Source organism: Solea solea, chromosome 9 (genome assembly GCF_958295425.1).
Source record: "Solea solea chromosome 9, fSolSol10.1, whole genome shotgun sequence".
In the NCBI taxonomy this organism is placed as follows: Eukaryota; Metazoa; Chordata; class Actinopteri; order Pleuronectiformes; family Soleidae; genus Solea; species Solea solea.
The window spans coordinates 8,696,357-8,715,619 of NC_081142.1; positions in this window are offsets into that span (position 1 = coordinate 8,696,357).

Sequence of the window (19,263 nt, forward strand, 5' to 3'; positions counted from 1 at the left end):
TGAATGTGAAAACATATACAAAACACATCTGCCTCTTGTTAGGTGCCATAAATGGCTGCCATGTGGTCTGCTGATAAATAGGCCAGTCTATTTATTGGAGCACAACAAATTGGCTACAAACACTGACAAGGAATTGAAGAACCATAAATATTGCAACGTGATGAAATCTTTAAACATTCTGCAGGTATTTTACGAGGGTCCTTTGCCTTTTTATGTAGTTGGAGGTATTTTGGCTTTCTTCTTTCACGTACCGCCTTGTTTAATAGGTGGGGGGGACAATGGCACACTCTCACACTGAGCATGTCCAGGGCTGAGTGTGTGTGTGTGTGTGTGTGTGTGTTGAAGGCTTGGCTGCACTAAAGCTGAGCAGATCCGCCACTTGAGAACGATAAAGAGCCATGTTACACCCAAACTCTCAGAGAGACGTAACCAGAAATTCCTGAATGAATCGGCAACAGACAAGCCTTAAACCCCGTGTAATTACATATTTGGAGTTTATCGGGCTTTATGCGAAAATGCACAAGTTTCCCTTCCCTGGTGGTCCTTAAACACATCCATATGTCCAGCCTGTTTCCATTTCTGCTCCTCCCTCTGCTCTCTCTCTCTCTTACTCTTTCTCTCTCTTTCTCTCTCTCTCTCTCCCCCTCCATCACCATTTTTCCCTCCATGAAAAATGGCTGCGGTGTACAGATGGATGATATGACCCATTGGAGTGGTGTTTTTCTATTGTTAAGTTGTTGTTGACTCTCTAGACTCACAGTGTGACAGATCCAGTTTGGTGCTTCAAAGTGGGCTGAGGCCATCAGCACCGGCCTAGAGCTCTTGGTGGAACTGTGTGCAAACAGAGGAAGCCGCAGCCTGTCCACATTGCACTGACTGGAACACATACACAAATCTAGGGAGGCCTTCTATCGTGTGTGGGCCAGTTTTTTTTCATTCCTGTTTCTCTCCGTCTGCTGCCTCTCTCTCACCCCTTCCCTCTCTCTCGCTCTCTCTCACTGTTTCTCCCTGCTTGAGAAAACCGATCTGTTTTAAAACACGTGCTAAATATTACCATATTTACATTTTCCTGTTTCAAGAAAACAGCAAGGATGGGGGTGTGGTGTGGATTTTTCTTCTCTTTTTTTTCCCAGTGGAAAGGTCTTGGTCCGGGGTTAGACTCTGTTTGAAACTTTAAACCTTTTTCATGGTTATTTGTTTTATGATTCTGCAGGGCACCGTGTTTACACTAAGAGTATAACATCTGGATTAGATAATTTGTCGGGAATTAACCGATCTTAAATGCCTATTGACTTCATCTGATTAAGTTGTTTGGCGTTCATTATTTTTTCAGCCTGGTCACTTATTCAGTTGTAGATAATAGGAGTAGAATAATGTACAGCATTAGCACCAGCGGCAGAAGCAAGCTACCCATTCACTGTCATATCTCTCTAGTCACAGCTTTTACATAATGGCTTACGTCCAATAAAAACTCATGGATAATGGTTGACTCTCCAGTGACACATGACGCTGCTGGACATGTTAGCAACGTCTGCCAAGAGGACACATGAATGGATGACATCCTCAGCACTATTTGATGCATCACATATGGTCACAGAAGGAAATAACAGGAACACTTTATACACTCAGGATTCATGATATTATAATTCTCTCAGTTTCTCTTATCTCCCTTTTTCTACCTTCCCCTCGTGTCTCTCTCTCTCTCTCTCTCTCTCACACACACACTTTGTCACTGTCTTTCTTGTATATTTTATTAGCCGCAACCAGCAGCTATAGAGCACTTCACCCTGTCACACAGTTCGGGAAGTGCTTGTTCCAAATAGTTTAACACACTTGACAGAGCCAGCGGGACGGTGTGAGCCTAATAGTTCTGTCACCTTAAATGTTTTGTTTAGGTCTTAAAACATAACACCACTGCTCTGTTATCCAAGTGAGTCCATACAGAACCAAACTGCTTTCATGTTGTCACGTGAGTTGTGATGTGGTGATCAATACTGTGAGAGAATATATCTCTGATCCATTACATCCTTCTCTGATTGCTCTTATTACAGCTTTATAAATACTTTAAAAAGTTCCGACATGTCTGGGCTCTTATATCTGTCTGGTCTCCATGCTACTGACTTTATCTGAAGCATAAATGTCCACCCTGGCCTCTATCAGGCTTCATCTCTATTGCTAAAAATCCATTACAAAGCAGCCTGCTGTCTCCTGGGTGATCTACCCTGTCCCCTCTAATCTGGCCGAGCTGCTGTGATTCCATCACTCCTGTCGAGCTACACGGGAAGATTAGTCTGCTCCGCGTACAACAGATGTGTCCAACACTTGATTTGTGTGTGTTTTATTGACTCTGGCCATCTGTTAATACAGTTGCTGGTTCCTCCTCTTGTGTTTGTTGATGCACACAGACAGGGGAGCCGAGTGCCAGAGGAAACATTCAGCAAAGAGGGAGATGGGAGATCAGGAAAGGAAGAGAGTGGAATTGAAGGTATAGGAGGAGGAGGAGGGCGATATTTTATACATTTGAGTTGTATTTGTGCGTAAAGAACAGAGCTTTGCTTCAGTCGGAGCATGAGTTAAGGGTAGCGCACAGGCGGCGTTGCTTGATGAATGAGTCTCACATGCTGAATGCTTTCACCAAACAGTATAAATTTCTTTACTAGGAGGAAAGTGAAAGATTAGCTATCTGGAATTCTTAATGGTTCCATTCCTCACATTCCCTCTCAACACTAAGGTGCATATGGAGCAGTTGCTGTCAGCATTCCGTGGATTGTCCATGTGTGTATATGTGCGCATACTTGTGTGCTTGTCTGTATGCTTATGTGCATTGCAGGGATTTCTGACCACGCATAAAGGGATGATAGCGTGGAACAGTTGGAGTCACTTGTGTCAAGTTGTTGCCCTGTGTCTTCTTGGACCGTCATTTGTCATTTGTCTTCCTCCTTTCTGTGTCACTCACCCACTCCTCACAGTCCTCACTCCCATGGTGTCTTTTTCTCTCTCCCGCTGTCTCACATAACAGTTGCACAAATGCCTTGGAAGCCGCAGAGCTTATGAAAACTTACGCCTCACATTAATTATGCCCTGTCCTGCTTAAATGCCTAAAAGGTGAGGCAGATTACATCTTAAAGCTTAACCTACTGACTCGGCAAAAAAAAATTGCACTCTTAAGTTTTGACAGTCTCAGACAACTTTCTTAATCTGATCTATTTCATCTGCTCTTTTCTCGCAGGCTGCCTATTCCCCTTCATTCCTCCCAGTCGTCAGCTGTGAAGCTTCCCTCTGAATGGAAAATTAAAAGCCGTGTGGGTTTTTTTTTCTTTTTTTCCTGCCCTGCTCTTTACTGCAGCACTGATGTTTCTTCTCGCCACCCTCTCTGCCGTGTCATGATGATGTGATTTCTTGACACAGCCAGTTAAAACCCCAGAACTCCATCTGAACCTGCGGAAAAGACGGTGGCGTCCGGCCTGGGTAAACATATTGCGAGGGGAAGCCAGGGACACAGCCTGTTGGTCCTAAATGTGGAGGGGGAAAAAAGGTCCAATAACTGGTCCTTTAGGGAATGAGCGGGGCCAAGGCTAATGCTTACCCATGCTCACAGGGAGCAGGCCATGGGGTTGGATCACAGCTGCTCTTGGGGACGTATAGGTAACAGACGGGACTTAAACTTGGGTCTCATGAACAGGACGTCATTTTCTAGAGGGCAGTATCCCCTCTGTAAAGCAGGAACAGCACTTCATTTCTAGTCAACCTAATAGTTTTTGTAAATAAAACTTGAAAATAACCATAAAACCCCTGCAATAACTCACACACGGCCCAAAATGAAGTGCACAATGACATTAAATGAATTGCAGTTTTAAATTACATGTTAAACTGAGCAAAGTGAAAGCAAATTGACCTCAACTCTACAACGACATTTAATCTTTGCGCGGCCATGTACTGTTACTCACTGTACGTATTTGTTCCTCGTCCTGTACATTCACCCACCCCCCCCCGAAGAGGACATCGATATCGCCTTCTGTGCTTTTTACCTCACTGACTTTCTGTTCCCCCTTCAACTTTGACCATTGAAGGTTTAAGCACAGTCCAAACGAGCAGCAGGGGTTTGTGGGAGAAAACACACACACAGAGAACACTGTATTATTAACAGAGGCAGAGGTGTTAACAGTAGTTGTGTCTATGCGAGAGTACATCTCTGCCAGACTTGGGTCAAATATTCAGAAATATTGTTATTGCACATTTTATCCTGTATGAAGTGCCAGGTGGGTTGGACTGGGTGAGAATAGCTCAGATGGTGTCAGCAAGGTCCTTTCAGAGTCTTTGGCTTCGTCCATTCCAATGATTCACATCCAGATGAGGATTTCTGCTCCACCAGATGTAATCTACGTACATCGATACTAACACAACTAAACTACACGGGTGCCAGTGCAAACAGGAAGCCAATTTTCTCCCTTTTTTTTCCCGCTTAGTTACAGAAAAGTCTTCTAACGAGAAAAATCAACAGTTAGAGTTGAAAGTGTCATAATAATATAATGCTGTGTTTTATTTCTTTTTATGGCAAACACATTGCATTTTGAGTCCAACTGGTTCATGACTCACAGCACAAGGCACCATAGGGAAGAGGTGCAGGTTTTATTTTATTTTCACCACGCTGGTGTGATGGTATGTTAATTATACTGAAGTCATCCACTCTCGCCACAGCAGCCAACCTTTTTTTTTTTTTTGTACTTTGTTTGAGGAAATTAAAAACCCTTTTGAACTTGTTCAGGTTCAGCCCCATGGCCACTTGCTCCACGTCCCGACCCAGTGCTACCTCACATCCTCCGGGAAGCAGCTAATGCTTTAATTGGCACTTAATTAGTGTTGTAGGGAAAGGGGGGCTCGCAGGGCGATGGGGGCTTTGGGGGTTTGGGGGCACAGGTGAGAGTAGAGAGGATTGGCCCAAGGTGCTTCCTGTGTCACATCACCAGTGGAGGTACCCATCAAGCCCTTTGAACTGGGGCACAAACACTGGAAACACTTTCATCGGGCCAATGTGTCATCACAGCAGGGTCCCATGTATATGTATGGGACTGTCTGAAAATATACAAAGTCCAATTTGCCCGGGACAGGCCAACCTCAGGATAATGAATCACATGTGATGTGTATCTGATATACAGCCTGAGTCATCACCAGATGTTTCAACAGGATTACTTCCAGTTCTGGAGAAGAGCGGCATGACTTAGAAAGGGAAACCAACAACTCTCCATCAAGGCAGAGAAGTCAACAGAGATTGGTTTTTTTGTTTTTTTTGTCACACTGAGCAAAACAGGAGTTTATAAAAATTCTGCATAGTTTGGAGTACCTTTGGAAGGCAGACAAAAGTGTTTCTCCTGTCTGTAATTGGGGGTATGCCACATGCCAAATGAGGAGAGTTTTGAGGTCAAGTGCAGAAGAGGAAGTAACTTGGGCACCAGACCTTCAGATAAAAGCTTACAGGTGGAACTAAGTACAGTGTTACATGTGTAAGCAAGCTGTGCTGTTTGTTTGTTCTAGTGTCTGTTTGTACGTCGAAAACACAGCTCCCAGTACATAGTGTGTTTGCTCAGTTGAAGCATAGCATGTACTCTGGATTATATTCCCTGTCTCCTGCACTTGGCAACAACTTGTATGAACCTTTTGTGAATCTGTGAACTTGACCCAGACACATTCACTCAAAAAACACACACACACACACACACACACGCAATGGAACGCTGCCACCGCCTTCTCACGTATGCTTATTGTATCTCATCTAATACACATTTCTTATACCATAATGATATTTTTTGGGGGGGAGAAATGTGGGCGGTTGTGGGCTTCATCCGTGTGTGGGTTCCTGCGTTTGCCCCTGTATGTTTGCACCCATGTGTGTGCGTGCACCATCAGAGAAGGAAGCCCAGCAGGCACTGTTGTTGTAGGTGAGGGTGAGGAGCCCCCTGATGGGCAGCTGTGGCAGAGAGGCCAGCTTTGATCAAAGGCCCAAGAACAGGAGGAGGGAGGGGAGAGCAGCAGGCCGCCCATGCAGGAGAGAGGAGAAGCGAAGCAGAGCTGGAGAATAGGGGACATGGGGAAGATGGTGGAACTCTCCAACAACCAAAGACAAAAACACCTGCTTCTCTGCTACACAACCGTCTTCTTGTAAAACGATACACTGATATATTTTGTGACATAAAAGTAATGCAAAAGACTGCTGAAAGTGAAATGACTTCCTGAATTAAGTCCCCCTTTTTTAACATTTGGAGAACTGGTGCCAAATCTAATATCGTTTCTTGTGTGATAGAAAAAAATGAAAGAGAGAGGGAGAGATGGAGAGAGGGAGAGACGAAGAGAGATACACACACACACACACACACACACACAGACAGAGTGCGCTCTGCTGCGGAGTTTTCCAAATAATTGAATCATGTATTTATTCAATAGGCTCTGGGCTGCGTATTGATTGTCGACAGATTGAGTTACGCGGGGAATCTATGGTAAGTCTCACAAGAAGAACGAGACATCTTAACCAAGGGCATGTGTGCGTGGAGCCGTGTGGACAAATGTATTCAGACGGAATACGTGTCGCTTAGGTCATTCATGGCTTCACAGTGCGCCTCGAGGGAAACACTCAACTCTTCCAGATAAAGACGCTTTTGTTTCCACCGCTTGATACTTGCATTTGTACGGCCTTAAGATCATTTGCGGGTGAAAATTATAATAATGGAAACAAATCTTTTTCAATTATAATATATAAAAAACCATGAACCAATAATGTATTTAAATATCCCAGAATTATATATATATATATATATATATATATATATATATATATATTCTATATATAATATAGATTATCAAAAAATAATAATACCCCTGAAAATAAAGGGGACACATTTCAATGATATGGTAAATGTTTGGGGTATTTATAGCAACGTATTGTGTGCATTCTTTCCAAACTCATACAATGTGTCTTTGAAATTCAAGTCGTAAAACATATTTAAACACGCGCGTTTTCTCTGCCAAGCACAGCAACAAACACATCCTCGAAAACCAGACTTCAGCGGCCTTGACACACTCCGAGAGAAAATTAAATTTGACAAAATAAATTAATACCAGCACGGCACTTGAACGGAGCTCATGTAGCACAGTGAAAAATGTGTTGGCAATAAAATAAAAAGGACAGAGGGGTTACTGGGAAATTTAATACACTATTACCCACAATCGTAAAATGAATTGAACATTATTATTATTATTATATTATTATTATTATTATTATTGTTACAATTACTACTAGTTCATTCACATTTATTTTTTTAATCAATTATCATTTATTCCAGCGGGGCTCATTTACTTTAATTAAAATCAAATGTTGCAACTTAATTATATGTATCACATTAATAACAGATTTGTTCTTATTCTATAGAATGACTTCACTGGTGGCATTTCGTGTGCTTCAGTGGGAATGGGGCCTTGTCGACATGTGTTTCAGTTTGAACTTCGTGATATGCAGCTTTTACAGAGAAGGATAATCATTTTCTTAACCCCTTCATTCACCTGTGCACGGCGTCCTTCTTCCGTAACACGGCGGTTAAATTACAGTAAAGACGGATTAGGTCAGAAAATGAAGGAGATGTGGCCTCTGCTGAACCTCGGAAATTGGTGTTAAATGTAGGCTCCCTCACATCAGCCTTTGTTTGCAGGAGCAATGGTGAGTGTGTGTGGATTTATAATACACGAGTGGGATGGACTGCAGCAGCAGCAGCAGCAGCAGACGACAATTAGAGGCACGCTGAGCCTGATAGCTGTAATTTAGCCTACATGGTTCCTCACATGTCATTAGTGTATCAGGGTATAATGAGTTTGTCAGTGTCACGGTGCTGCTGCTGCTGCTGCTGCTGTTGTTGCTGTTACAGTCTGACTCACACACATTTCGTTTAAACAGGTTTATTTTCAGGCCCCAGAAATGTTCTGGAATGAAAATAAATAAAAAAATACTAGATTGAATCCTGTCTGAAACAAGTGCAGGTGCAGGTTTCTGGTAATTATCTATCTTATCGAGTGCAGTTTACTTGTAAATATTATGTTGCTGTTTAACTTGCTGTCATTTGTTGCCTTGCACATATTCAATAGTATTTTTTTTTCCTTATCTTATTTCTACTGTTCTACATTGTTGTGATTGTATGCTGCTGCATACGGCACTGCTAATTGCCCCATGTGGGACGAATAGAGGATTATCTTATCTTATCTTAAGTAAAACAATACGTCTGCCACAGTGTCTTATTTGTGTCGATTCATTTATTCATGATTTGTTTTGCTATTACTACTAATAATGATTATTATTATAACAAGTGTTTTATTATTAAATATAAATTATTCTTTATTTTAAATACACAGATGCAAAGAGGAAATAAAGAAAAACGAAAAACCCCTCATTTGATAACAATCAGTTTGCCAACCATTTAAATGTTCAACAAAACTATTATTTTCTTCTTCTCTGTTTTTAAAGAATAGATGCGTGACCAGAATGGTTTGGGACAGTCTTTACCTTGTAGCTCCTTCTTGTGTGATACTAAAACGGACACTGACTTCCGTTATAATTACGTGTTGACTCTCTCGGGCCACAGGCCCGCGGGTCGACTCGCTGCTCCGCATGCAACGGGACGCGCAGGCCCCCGCGCGTTGCTGTTTCGTGTGGTTTCAGAGGAGCACCGATGCCATATGCGCTGCCTGTGCTGCATGATGCATGTGTGCGCCTTGTGGGGTACACTGAAAAAGAAAAACAACAATTAGACATGAATGTGTGTGTCCAAACAAACGAATCAAAGGCCCGTTGAGTTTGTGGGAAGATGACTGGTGGGGGGAGACAGCCTTCCCCCTTTCTTTCTTTCTCTCTTTCTCTCTGCTCTGACCCCGCGTTTGAGTCCTGCAGTGCGAGGCCGAGACACACAGATGGGCTGCAGTCTCTCTTCTCTGTCGCTCCCCTCACTCTTTCATTATCTGTCTTTTAGTCTCACTTCAATTCACGTGAATTCAGTTAATTCAACCCAATAACTCAAGTTTATTCAATGCCACTTACACAGCACCTGTTTTGTTGTCCTATAGGCGTGGAAAAAAATCTCTATCTATCTATCTATCTATCTATCTATCTATCTAAACAAAGAGGGCAGGGTTGGACATTGAAGACGTCTTCTCTCTGTCTGTCCCTGTCCCACAACAAAAAGCAGTGACTGAGTCCACCACGCCTGTTCCCCAGACAAGTAAAAATACAGTGTTGTTATGGTTTTCCTGCACACACGTGAGGATGTGGTTGGGCTCCATCAAACATAATAACAGGACCAGACAGCTGTCATGCTTAGGTCATATTGTCCAAAAACAATGTGACATGTGATGATTTACTTTAGACCAGTGCCCACGTTTGAAAATGGAAATTGTGCCGAGAACAAAAGATAAGCTAAATAAAGTCAAATCCCAGCGACACGCAGCAATTTTGGACAATATTTGATATCCCACAGATGTTTCACGAATACAGAGAATTGGATTCAATCCTGACTTTTGTTTTGTCTGATTACTATTTTTATTTAGCCCATGTATTTATAATTTAAAAGCATTTTTTGGTCCACTTTGGTAGTTTCATGGTACAAAATCAACACCAAACTCTGGGTTAGATGTGACACAGCTGCTGATTTGAATTTATTCTTCAGCAATAAACATGTGTTTTTCACAAACTTGCACTTCAAATGTGTGAACTCTCAGTGCAGCTTGTGTGGGCCTGCAGTGGTGAAAAACCTCATGTCCATTTAGCTCTGCTGTCCCGACACCAAACTGTCTGAGCCCCAGCCATGGTTTCTGTCCCTCCCAACCTCCCAAGCTGCTCAGAGAAGGTATAGAGCTCCAGAAGTACATCAAGTCTGAATAGACTGGGGGCCAACAAAGCAATGGAGCTGTGGGGCCCCTGGCCGTGCAGTGTCTATGTTTGCAGGCCTCCGGTGGTTGAGACGAGGCGTTACATGGGGCTGGGGGCCTCCACTGCATTAGGCAGTAATAGGTTTGGGATGACCTAAACGATTAGTTGACTGGGACAATAAATCTGTTGTGTGTTTCTTGGCATGCTGAGGGGAGGATTACAAGTTGTCACACAAAGGAATGCAAATTGCAAGCCAAACTCTCCGAGAGGCCTGTGGAGTAGCCAGCTATTTAGAGCATTTGTGCGGATCTGTGCCTCTCTCTCACACTATTTTATGTTTCTCTATTAGTCCTAATAACTGTGAAGGGCCTGAGAGTAGCCACTGTATTCATCTCAAATCAATGGCTTTCCCGCACCAGGCCCTATAGACCTCCACATTTGCATTCTATCAAGTGAGATGACCAGCAGGACAATTGGCGTTAAGTCTCTTTCAGGCTGCCAAATGGAAATCTTGAATCCAGAATGACATTTTTTTTTTCTCAGACCTTTTTCTCCTATTCACTCTCCATATTTATTTTCTGACCACACTTTTTCTCACTCACTGAACCCTGGAGCTGCTGAGACCTTCTATCTATCTATCTATCTATCTATCTATCTATCTATCTATTTAAACGTGGGCTAAAACAAAGAGGTCAGGATTAAAGACATCTTCTGTCTGCCTGTCCCAGTTTGCAACATTGATTCGTCCAAATGTGCATTTGAAAAGTCGTATAATTTTGAACAACAAATAAATGAACGTCTATCCATCCATCTCTTGGACAACTTGCAGCCTCAGTTCAGTCTTCAATCACACCTCCTCCTAGCGACTGCAGGATGAAGTGCATGGACAGCAGCAGCCCTCCAGATTTGAGCCCACCTTTATCTGCTGAACTGCTGCAGTTATATGGCAGCAGGTCGGTCGAACCCGATTCTCACTGATATTTCATGCACATAATCAGTGGTTGTTGTTTGTTTGAGGTCGCTTCTCCTTCGGTGGCCCTTCTGCCTCTGCATCCCCCCCCGTCAGTGTTCCACGGTGGAGAGGCAGCGGATTCCTGAGGTTGAGTGGACGAAACCGCAGGACGGGGATCAACACGGCGATAGTGGAATTATTCCTCTCGAATCACAGTAGGAGTCCTGCAGCAGAAAGAAATTATAGACGCCTGAAAACTGCAGCATAAGTTAACAAAAGATCACTCTGACACTAAAGTCTTCCCAAGGACCTGTATGTATAAATTATGCCATTGTAATGGAAGGCAATGTTAACACTAAGTGCTTCAACATTAATCTAATTTGTAAAAGAGATTTAAGTGCATTTCTGCAAGATTAACAGATGAATTATGAAAGTAGATTGATATATTCACCAATTGTGAGTTTATCTGCATGATAAAAATGCTTTTACACACACACACGGGCTCTTTATTGTAAAATCATATCTAAAATAGAGATACAAAGTGTGTAATGTTCAGTTCCAGGTCCAGGTTCTTGTAAATCAATGCTGCTTCAGAGGCTGATCACCTGATGCCTATAACGAGCTGTGATGATGGATTCATGACTGTGATTGCAAGATTCAGTTTCAGAGTGGACGGTTGTTGTAATTGGCTAAGAGTCTGAGAAGGGTATGCACACACACACACACACACACATTAGTCACAGAAAGAACCCACAATGCATTGTTTGCATGTATTCACACTGAGGCGTTTGCCAAAGGTTACCATAGCTCTGTGCCTTCTGCCCCGCTCCCTCACACTGAACGGCAGAGATAGTTTAATTAAAGAACAACATTATTTTAGGACAGCTGCACTCCTACCAATGAGGAATGCCCTGATTTCAGTGCTGTGTCAGGAGAGACAGAGCGCATATCGCCGCTGCTGTCCTCCTATACGCTCTCCTGGTTGCTTTTAATGGAGTGATTGTAAAACATCTTGTCATACGAGGCAGTTGCAGTGATGTTTTACTGCCCACGGCTTTCAAAGATGAGCCATAAGAGTTGCGCAACACCCGGGAACATTATTTTCTATGCACATGTAAAGATGGAGTCTGTGTGTTCTGATGTGGATCATAAAACAAGGTACTTAAACACAAGGCCGCACATGTGGACATAGATGCATGCAGCACACCTATGCCTGAACACACTGAACACAGCACACACACACACGCATGTGCATGAAAAACAAATGAAATTATATGTAGCAGAAAAGAGAGATCTGGACTGAAATACTGTATAAGCACACAGTGGACAAACACTCAGAGACAAGGTTAATGGTCTGTTGAGTAAAAAGGAAGATATCGATGCACCGCATTGCCTCTTTATTATTATTTAACAAAGATACATGCGTGGTTTGGCTTCGGTGCGTGTGTTCCATTATGCTCCAGTTGTGATAGAACACTGGTGTTTGAATGCTGATGATGATTTCTGAGGCCAGCAGCAAAGACCTGGCTGTTTAAATAGTTTTTTTCTCCCCGTAATCAACACAATTGCAACCCCTGCAGAACAAAGGCATGAATATCCATTTCCAAGGAAAAGGGTGAGTGCCCTCTCCATGCCCCACTCACCCTCCTCACCTCTCGTTTAACTGTACTAGTTACCCTGGTAACCCCATGGGCACAATGCAGATCAGGAGGACCAACGAATCGGCCCCTTGTCTCTCCTCACAATTCACCCTGATGATGACTAACACATTGATTCATGGAGAGGGCAGGTGGGGTTTATAAAACACTTCAAATCATTGCTCACCCAAGATCTCCCTCGTATCTTCTCTCTTTTCTGTCATTGTTTTTTTTTTATCATTTCATTTGCTTTGCTATTTTCATTTCCTTTTTTTGGGGGGGCTTTTTGTCTGTCTGCCACTCAGGGATGACACCGAGTCCCTCAAATCTCTCTCACAGCAGACATGGCAATGGTTTGCAAGAGGTCAGTGTTATCTAAACAGACCCATTGGGCTATTTGCTATAGCACCCTCCATCAAGCAAGAAGCTCTGAGGAATCAGCCCATCACTTCAATCAGCCACGGCAGCATACAATGAATTCATAATGGCTGCAGCTAGATGAGGAATGAAATCAGAACAAATGCTGAGAGAAAGGGAGAGCGACGGAGAGGGACAAAGAGGGAGAACAAGATAGTTACGAGAGGGCAAAAGCAAAGAGCCAGAGGAGAGTTCTGCTGCTGTTTGTGTCAATGACCACTGTGCAGGAGAGTGTGTTGTTTGTTTGTGGTCTGAAACAAACAAGTGGTTGTTGAAAGTGGGGGGATGAACTGTGATTGTGTTTGACAGTTAACTGTGTGCGAGAGGCTTCATCCGTTACTGTACACGACTGCCTTTCTTATTTGGGTAAACATGCAAATGTACACACCGCAAGAATCACTGTACATCAATGTGTGTGTGTGTGGGTGTATGAACATGTGCGTGTGTGCACTTATTTGTGTTTATTGGCCTGTGTGCAAAGAGAAGAAGTAATCTTATCGCTCCTCAGAGGGTAAGTACATGTGACAGTAGATATATACAAACTCCCGATCAGTATCTTGATAGATTGTCAGATAATGACTGATATGAACAATTGCTTCAATATGTATGTTTTCCTGGCTTGTGTGCAGACTGCCTGGCAATGAGCCACCATCCACAACTCATGGACCAAAACCAGAGCGCAGTCCAGTCTCTGCTTGGACTGCGTGACTGCAGCCAGACGCTCACTCAACAACACAGCCACTGCCCTTTGACCACATCAACCAGTGCGGTCAGACTCATCTCTCAGACGTCTCTTATCACCTGAAATCAAACATTAAAAGAGGGAGAGAGCCAGAGTTACTCATAAAGTCAAAGAATTACAGTCGTAGACGGGGGAGGGGGGCAGAGAAAGAAACAAGAGGGGAAGGGGAATTAAAAAAGACAATTAAACACAAATGAAAACAAATTAAATGACTGCGCGTAAACAAGGTGAACACAGGGAGGGTGATGAAATACAATGTAGGAAGGAAAAAAAGGGGTGAAGGTGGGGATTAAGCAGTGAATAGAGAACGAGCAGCAGATACCACGCCATGTCGTCTCATCCTATAAGCTTTCACTTCCTGCCTGTGAAAGTTTAGCACCTAAAAGGAGCAGGGCGGAGTTCAGCTGTAAGCAAACAGGCTGTTTTACGAGTACCATTCTGCAATTACCCGTTACCTTGACTGTCATGGTTTTAAGAGCGGCCCGGCCTTGGAGTTACCTAGATACACCTGGAGGAGAGCGATAAAAGAAGCTGGGGGTGTTAGAAACACAAGGTGCAGATGAGTTCCTATCTAAACGGACTGAGTGTGCACCCAAAACTCCATCTGTCTGTCTGCCGAGTCACGACTACTGGCGCCCGCACACACCCTGCCTATCTCTGTGTGTCTGTGTACCTGATTGTACACATATCTATCTGTCTCTGTGTGTGTGTGTTCTAATAAAGCCAAGATGTCTCAGTAGTTTCATCAGTTACGCCGATATGTTGCTTGGCCGATTCTTCATGTACACGCACACATGCACACACGCACACACACACACACACACACAGAATTAAAGATTTCAGGCAGGTGATTTGCTGATAGTGATGGGTAGGAAAATATTTGATGTCCCCAGCTTGGCCATTTAACATTCTCACCCTGTGCTCTGACCTTAAAGAGAATGAATGCATGCATAGAACGTGCATGACTGTTTGTGTGTGTGTGTGTGTGCGTGTGTGTGCTCATGTACATCAGCACATTCAATGCATTGCTTTATGTTTGTTCGCTTAGCTTTTAGCTGCAGTTAGCTGGTCAGAGCCCACAAACCACTCACACACACACACACACACACACACAGTCTTATTAGCAGAACATTTCAAAGCCCATTTGACCTCCACCTTCTCCCTGACCTCTAGCTCCATCCCTTGGGACTGTGGGTCATCAAGGCGAAAGTGTGTGTATATGTGTGTGTGTGTGTGTGTGTGTGTGTGATAGGATGGGGGGCTGCTCCCCTGTCTGACCGTGAGCAAACACTGATGGTCAAACACACAGAGCCTCCTCCACCCCCTCTTGTGTCCATCCTTGTATTTTTTTTTTGTCTCTCCCATCTCCTCTTCTCTGACATATAGCCGTTCAGCTAATTGTCACTTATAGAAGTATACTTATAATACTTATACAGTAAGTATTCAGCAGTCATTATTACATTATGACCTGGGAACTCAATGCCTCCAACAAGCAGCTTGTGGCTTTTGGTGGTATTTTTTTTTTTCTATATGAATTGGAAAGTATTATTATTACCTGAACACCTGAGGTCTGCTCAGACTGTCAGCTCATTTAAATCAGGCCTGAAAACAAAACATTATGTACTGCAGCTTTTTCTTCAATTCTTAAATAATCATCTTAGTCATCCATTAATTCTTGTCTTTTAAATGCACGTTGTTTTGGAAAATCACACTTTTATCTCTCATGATTTGAATGACTATGTTAATTTGAATGTTGATTTTGACATCTTGCTTTTATTCTGTGATGTATAAGTATGCCCTTGGAAAGCACTTTGACTTGCTATACAATAGTGCTATACACAACATGAACTCGCCTTGCCTTCAGAAGATGAAATTGTTCTTTTTTGGTGATGTATAATCCAGATTTTTTTAAACAACTTAACTTTGTGAGATGGGATTTCAACATTCTCCTTAATAACTCCTTAAAAACTAGTTTGACACTGTGAGAGGCCATGAGGTTTGTTACTCACTGACTGTGTTCTCTTGTTTTGCTAGTTGTCAGAAAACCATTTAGAAACCAGTGCATTGGCAGAGAGACAGAGATATTTCTCTCTCTCTCTCCCTCTCTCTCTCACACACGCACACATGCACACACTGTCTGGCTGGTAAAAATCACAGTGATGTGAGTAGTGTCTACTTCACTATGATACAGCCATAACAATACTGTTTCAAAGTGGCTGCAGTTCAAAGTCATTTTGTTGGCAGCTTGTGTTACTGAAATGGACGACAGTGCACAAGTGTTGTTGCCCACTGTAATGTTGTGTCTTTACTTGTCTACTTAATGTGTGTGGTCCGCAGCCCACTGGTGGGCCTTGGAGGTACTGCAGGTGGAGCTTAGACTGAGGTATATAAAAAAAAGTGATATTTCAAAATGTATTCTATTTTTTTTGGGAAAGAATAATTGCATTGTATTTTAAAAAAACAATAGGGATTCTCAGTTATGATCAAAATGGTAACTACATTGTTTTTTAGTTAGATTTTGATCAATATTTAAATTCTGATAAGTGATTCTTTATTAATAATATAGGCAAAATATTTTACTTTTAATCGTATCTGTTAACGCCAGTGTTTCTGCTCCATTATGAATCTGGACGTGGGGCTCAGAGGTTTTTACCATTTTTGGGGCCTCCATGTTAGTCCTATATGTATCATAACTGTCTATGCACTCATAAGCTTCCAGTCAGACAACCCTTCTCTAAAGACTAACTGGTGTTACATTAAGTTGAATTTAATAAGTTAATGCTTGACTGTAAAATGTCTTTGACACATTTCTCAGATTTTGATTGTGTAAACTTTAAACATCTCTCAGTCAAGTTACCATATTTAGTTTTTCAACAAGTCAGACAGTGGAATCCACCTTGTTGGTGCTGTGAAGTAAATATTTCAGTCCAAATTGGGTAAATTTCAAATCAGGGGGACAAAAAACTCCTGCTGCAGAGACAAGGGCCAAAGTTAGAGCAGCACAGAGAGCACTCTCTTTAGAAATCCTTTATTCCATGCTCCTCCATCCGGTGTTCTCCAGCAGACATGGTCTTTTACTGAAAAGGAACAATGGTGTTCTTAATCAGCAGACCTTTCCCCCCGCGGCAGTTCCTGGGTCAACTGATGTCCCACACTGCTTTGTAGCAATTGAACTGCATAAAATATATGTTTATGAAAAAGAGAATTAATCACAGTGGGTATCTTTGGAAAAAGTCATATTTGTTTTTTATACCCTTTCTCCGGCTCTGTCTAGGAGGGCTTTCATGTGCCTGTAATTACCATATTTCATTAGCGTATGGAGTGTCACTGCTGGAGCATCAAAGCAGTTGGCTCTTCGCATGTGCAGCAACCACTGCCAGGGAAGTACACAACTATCTGTTTTTTTCCCAGAATAAATTCGCCTGCGCCTGTTTTTGAGTGCACTCTCTCCCTCAAGCTGCTGTCGATATCAAAGAGAACCCATTCCGCATGTGAAGTGCCCCTTGCGCAGAATAATAAAGCAGTGCATCATGGCAAAAAACTGTGAAACACAACACTCTCACCACCATTCTTCAATGCACACACAAGGACACACACACACACACACACACACATTTACACATGGAGACACAAGCACACACAGTGTTCCTATCTCCTTTGTACCTACTTTACTCTCCTTGGTACACATTCACTCTTTACTACTTCTGCACTCAAAAAACAAACTATTTTGCCATACCGCACAGAGGAATATAGAACCAGTAAGGCAACGTGGACTGCATGTGTTTAGCATGATCTTGCCGTAATTACACTATGATTCACAGATTTATTTCCAGCACATTTGACAACACTCCTCTAACCTTTGCAATACGAATAATACCTTCTTGAACAATAATTAACATTAATGGTTCAGTAAGTGATTAAAATAACCAGTGCCATTCTTTAATTATTGACCATTTTTAATTATCACAAAGCCAGCACAATCTGAGTTCTTTACTACCAACAGTGTTATTATACATCTTCACCAGGCGCTGCTTTGCCTTGGAGACTTGCACCTGACCTGCGTTAATTCGCCTCAAGGCCACAGGGCCAAAGCCGCACATCTTCAAGGGTGGAAATACAATGGTAAAGAATAATGTCTCAACCAGCACAAACACAGATGAGTTAGCAAAGCTCACCAAACAGCACCACTCGGCCTCCACTATCAGCAGGATTATCTAAAGAGAGAAGAGCTAAACACACTTTTGTTTTCCCAAAGCTTTATGGCTGCCCTCGGCTAGACAGAGAATCAAAGCTCTCTGTGAAATATGGGGAAGCGTTTACCACACAGGACATGGTTAGAGTAGACAGACGTTGCCTACAACACATAATTACAGATCCGGCATTTTTGGAAAAAAAAATGAAATTTTGTAAACATCCTTCAGCAACAAGCAGACAAGAACCACTGCTTCTTAGGTGGCTTTTTTTTCTTTTTGCAGAGCACATGTGTCGCTACAATGGACCTGATTCACTGAGGGACAATAGCATGTTGCTTTTATAGTTAAAGTCATCGGGTGTGTTTGCTGTGTGATAACAAACTCCTCCGTGTGTCATTGCTGTGAACAGTGTGCGTGTGAGCTGCAGCTCAACAATCCAAGCAACACACACTTGAAATGCTCTTAACAGCTCCAGCGGCCTGAGATCGATGTTCACCTTGGCTCCGGTGACTTTCAATCTGTGAGCGGTATTGATCAAAGATGAGGCTACAGCACTGAAATGTGAAAACACTCCAATGCCTGTGTGTCTCAGTCTCAACGTGCATTTCCTCCTCTTTTTTATGGAGGATAGAGTTGTTTTTAGCACTTATCCCCTGTTTCTTCCTCCCCATTTTTAGCAACTTGCTGAAATTATAACTTCAATTTTGTGGGCAAGGGTAACACTTTGATTTTTAATCCTGTTATCAGAGGTTATTTTTCAACAACTTCCCTTCCGATCATGTTTAAGTCTGATTCACTGTAGGCTTTCTCAGGCTGGGTGAGCCTTAACCTTGGAACCCCCCCCCCCCTCCCTTGCAGGAGGCACAGGCCAACATGGAAGGAGATGGAGGGAGTGGGGGCAGGCCAGGGAGTGCTGGAGCTGTATGGAGAAACCAAGGACCTGCCACATTATATGCTTTAACATGACTGGCAAATCCACCACGGTTAAACAAACTTAACCTTCATTTGTGAAACGGTGCAAATCAAAGGGCAAAAAACGACTTGTGCAAGTAATTACCACCAGGGGAGAGCAACAGGGCAGAGGAAGGATGGAGGGAGGAAAGGTGGGAGGAAGGGGTGGGGGATGTGGGGGTAGGGTGGTCAGTCTCAGGGACAGCAAGCCGTTAACAGGTTGAATGGAAGGAAATGGGAATCATTTAAGGTGCGGGGCATTTTTAATGAGTTTGCTCAGAAATTGATTTTCCACTGTAATCTTTTATTTATATGCGGCTGGCGGCATATCCCCAGCAAAGTGAGGGTCAGCCCTCAGAGCACCCTGTCAAGTCCCCCCCCACTCCCTCAAACAACACCCCAAAGCCCAGGGAAAATTGTATTCTAGCTAAGGCAAATATTGTCCTGTCTTGGCTTAAGGGGCGAAAAAG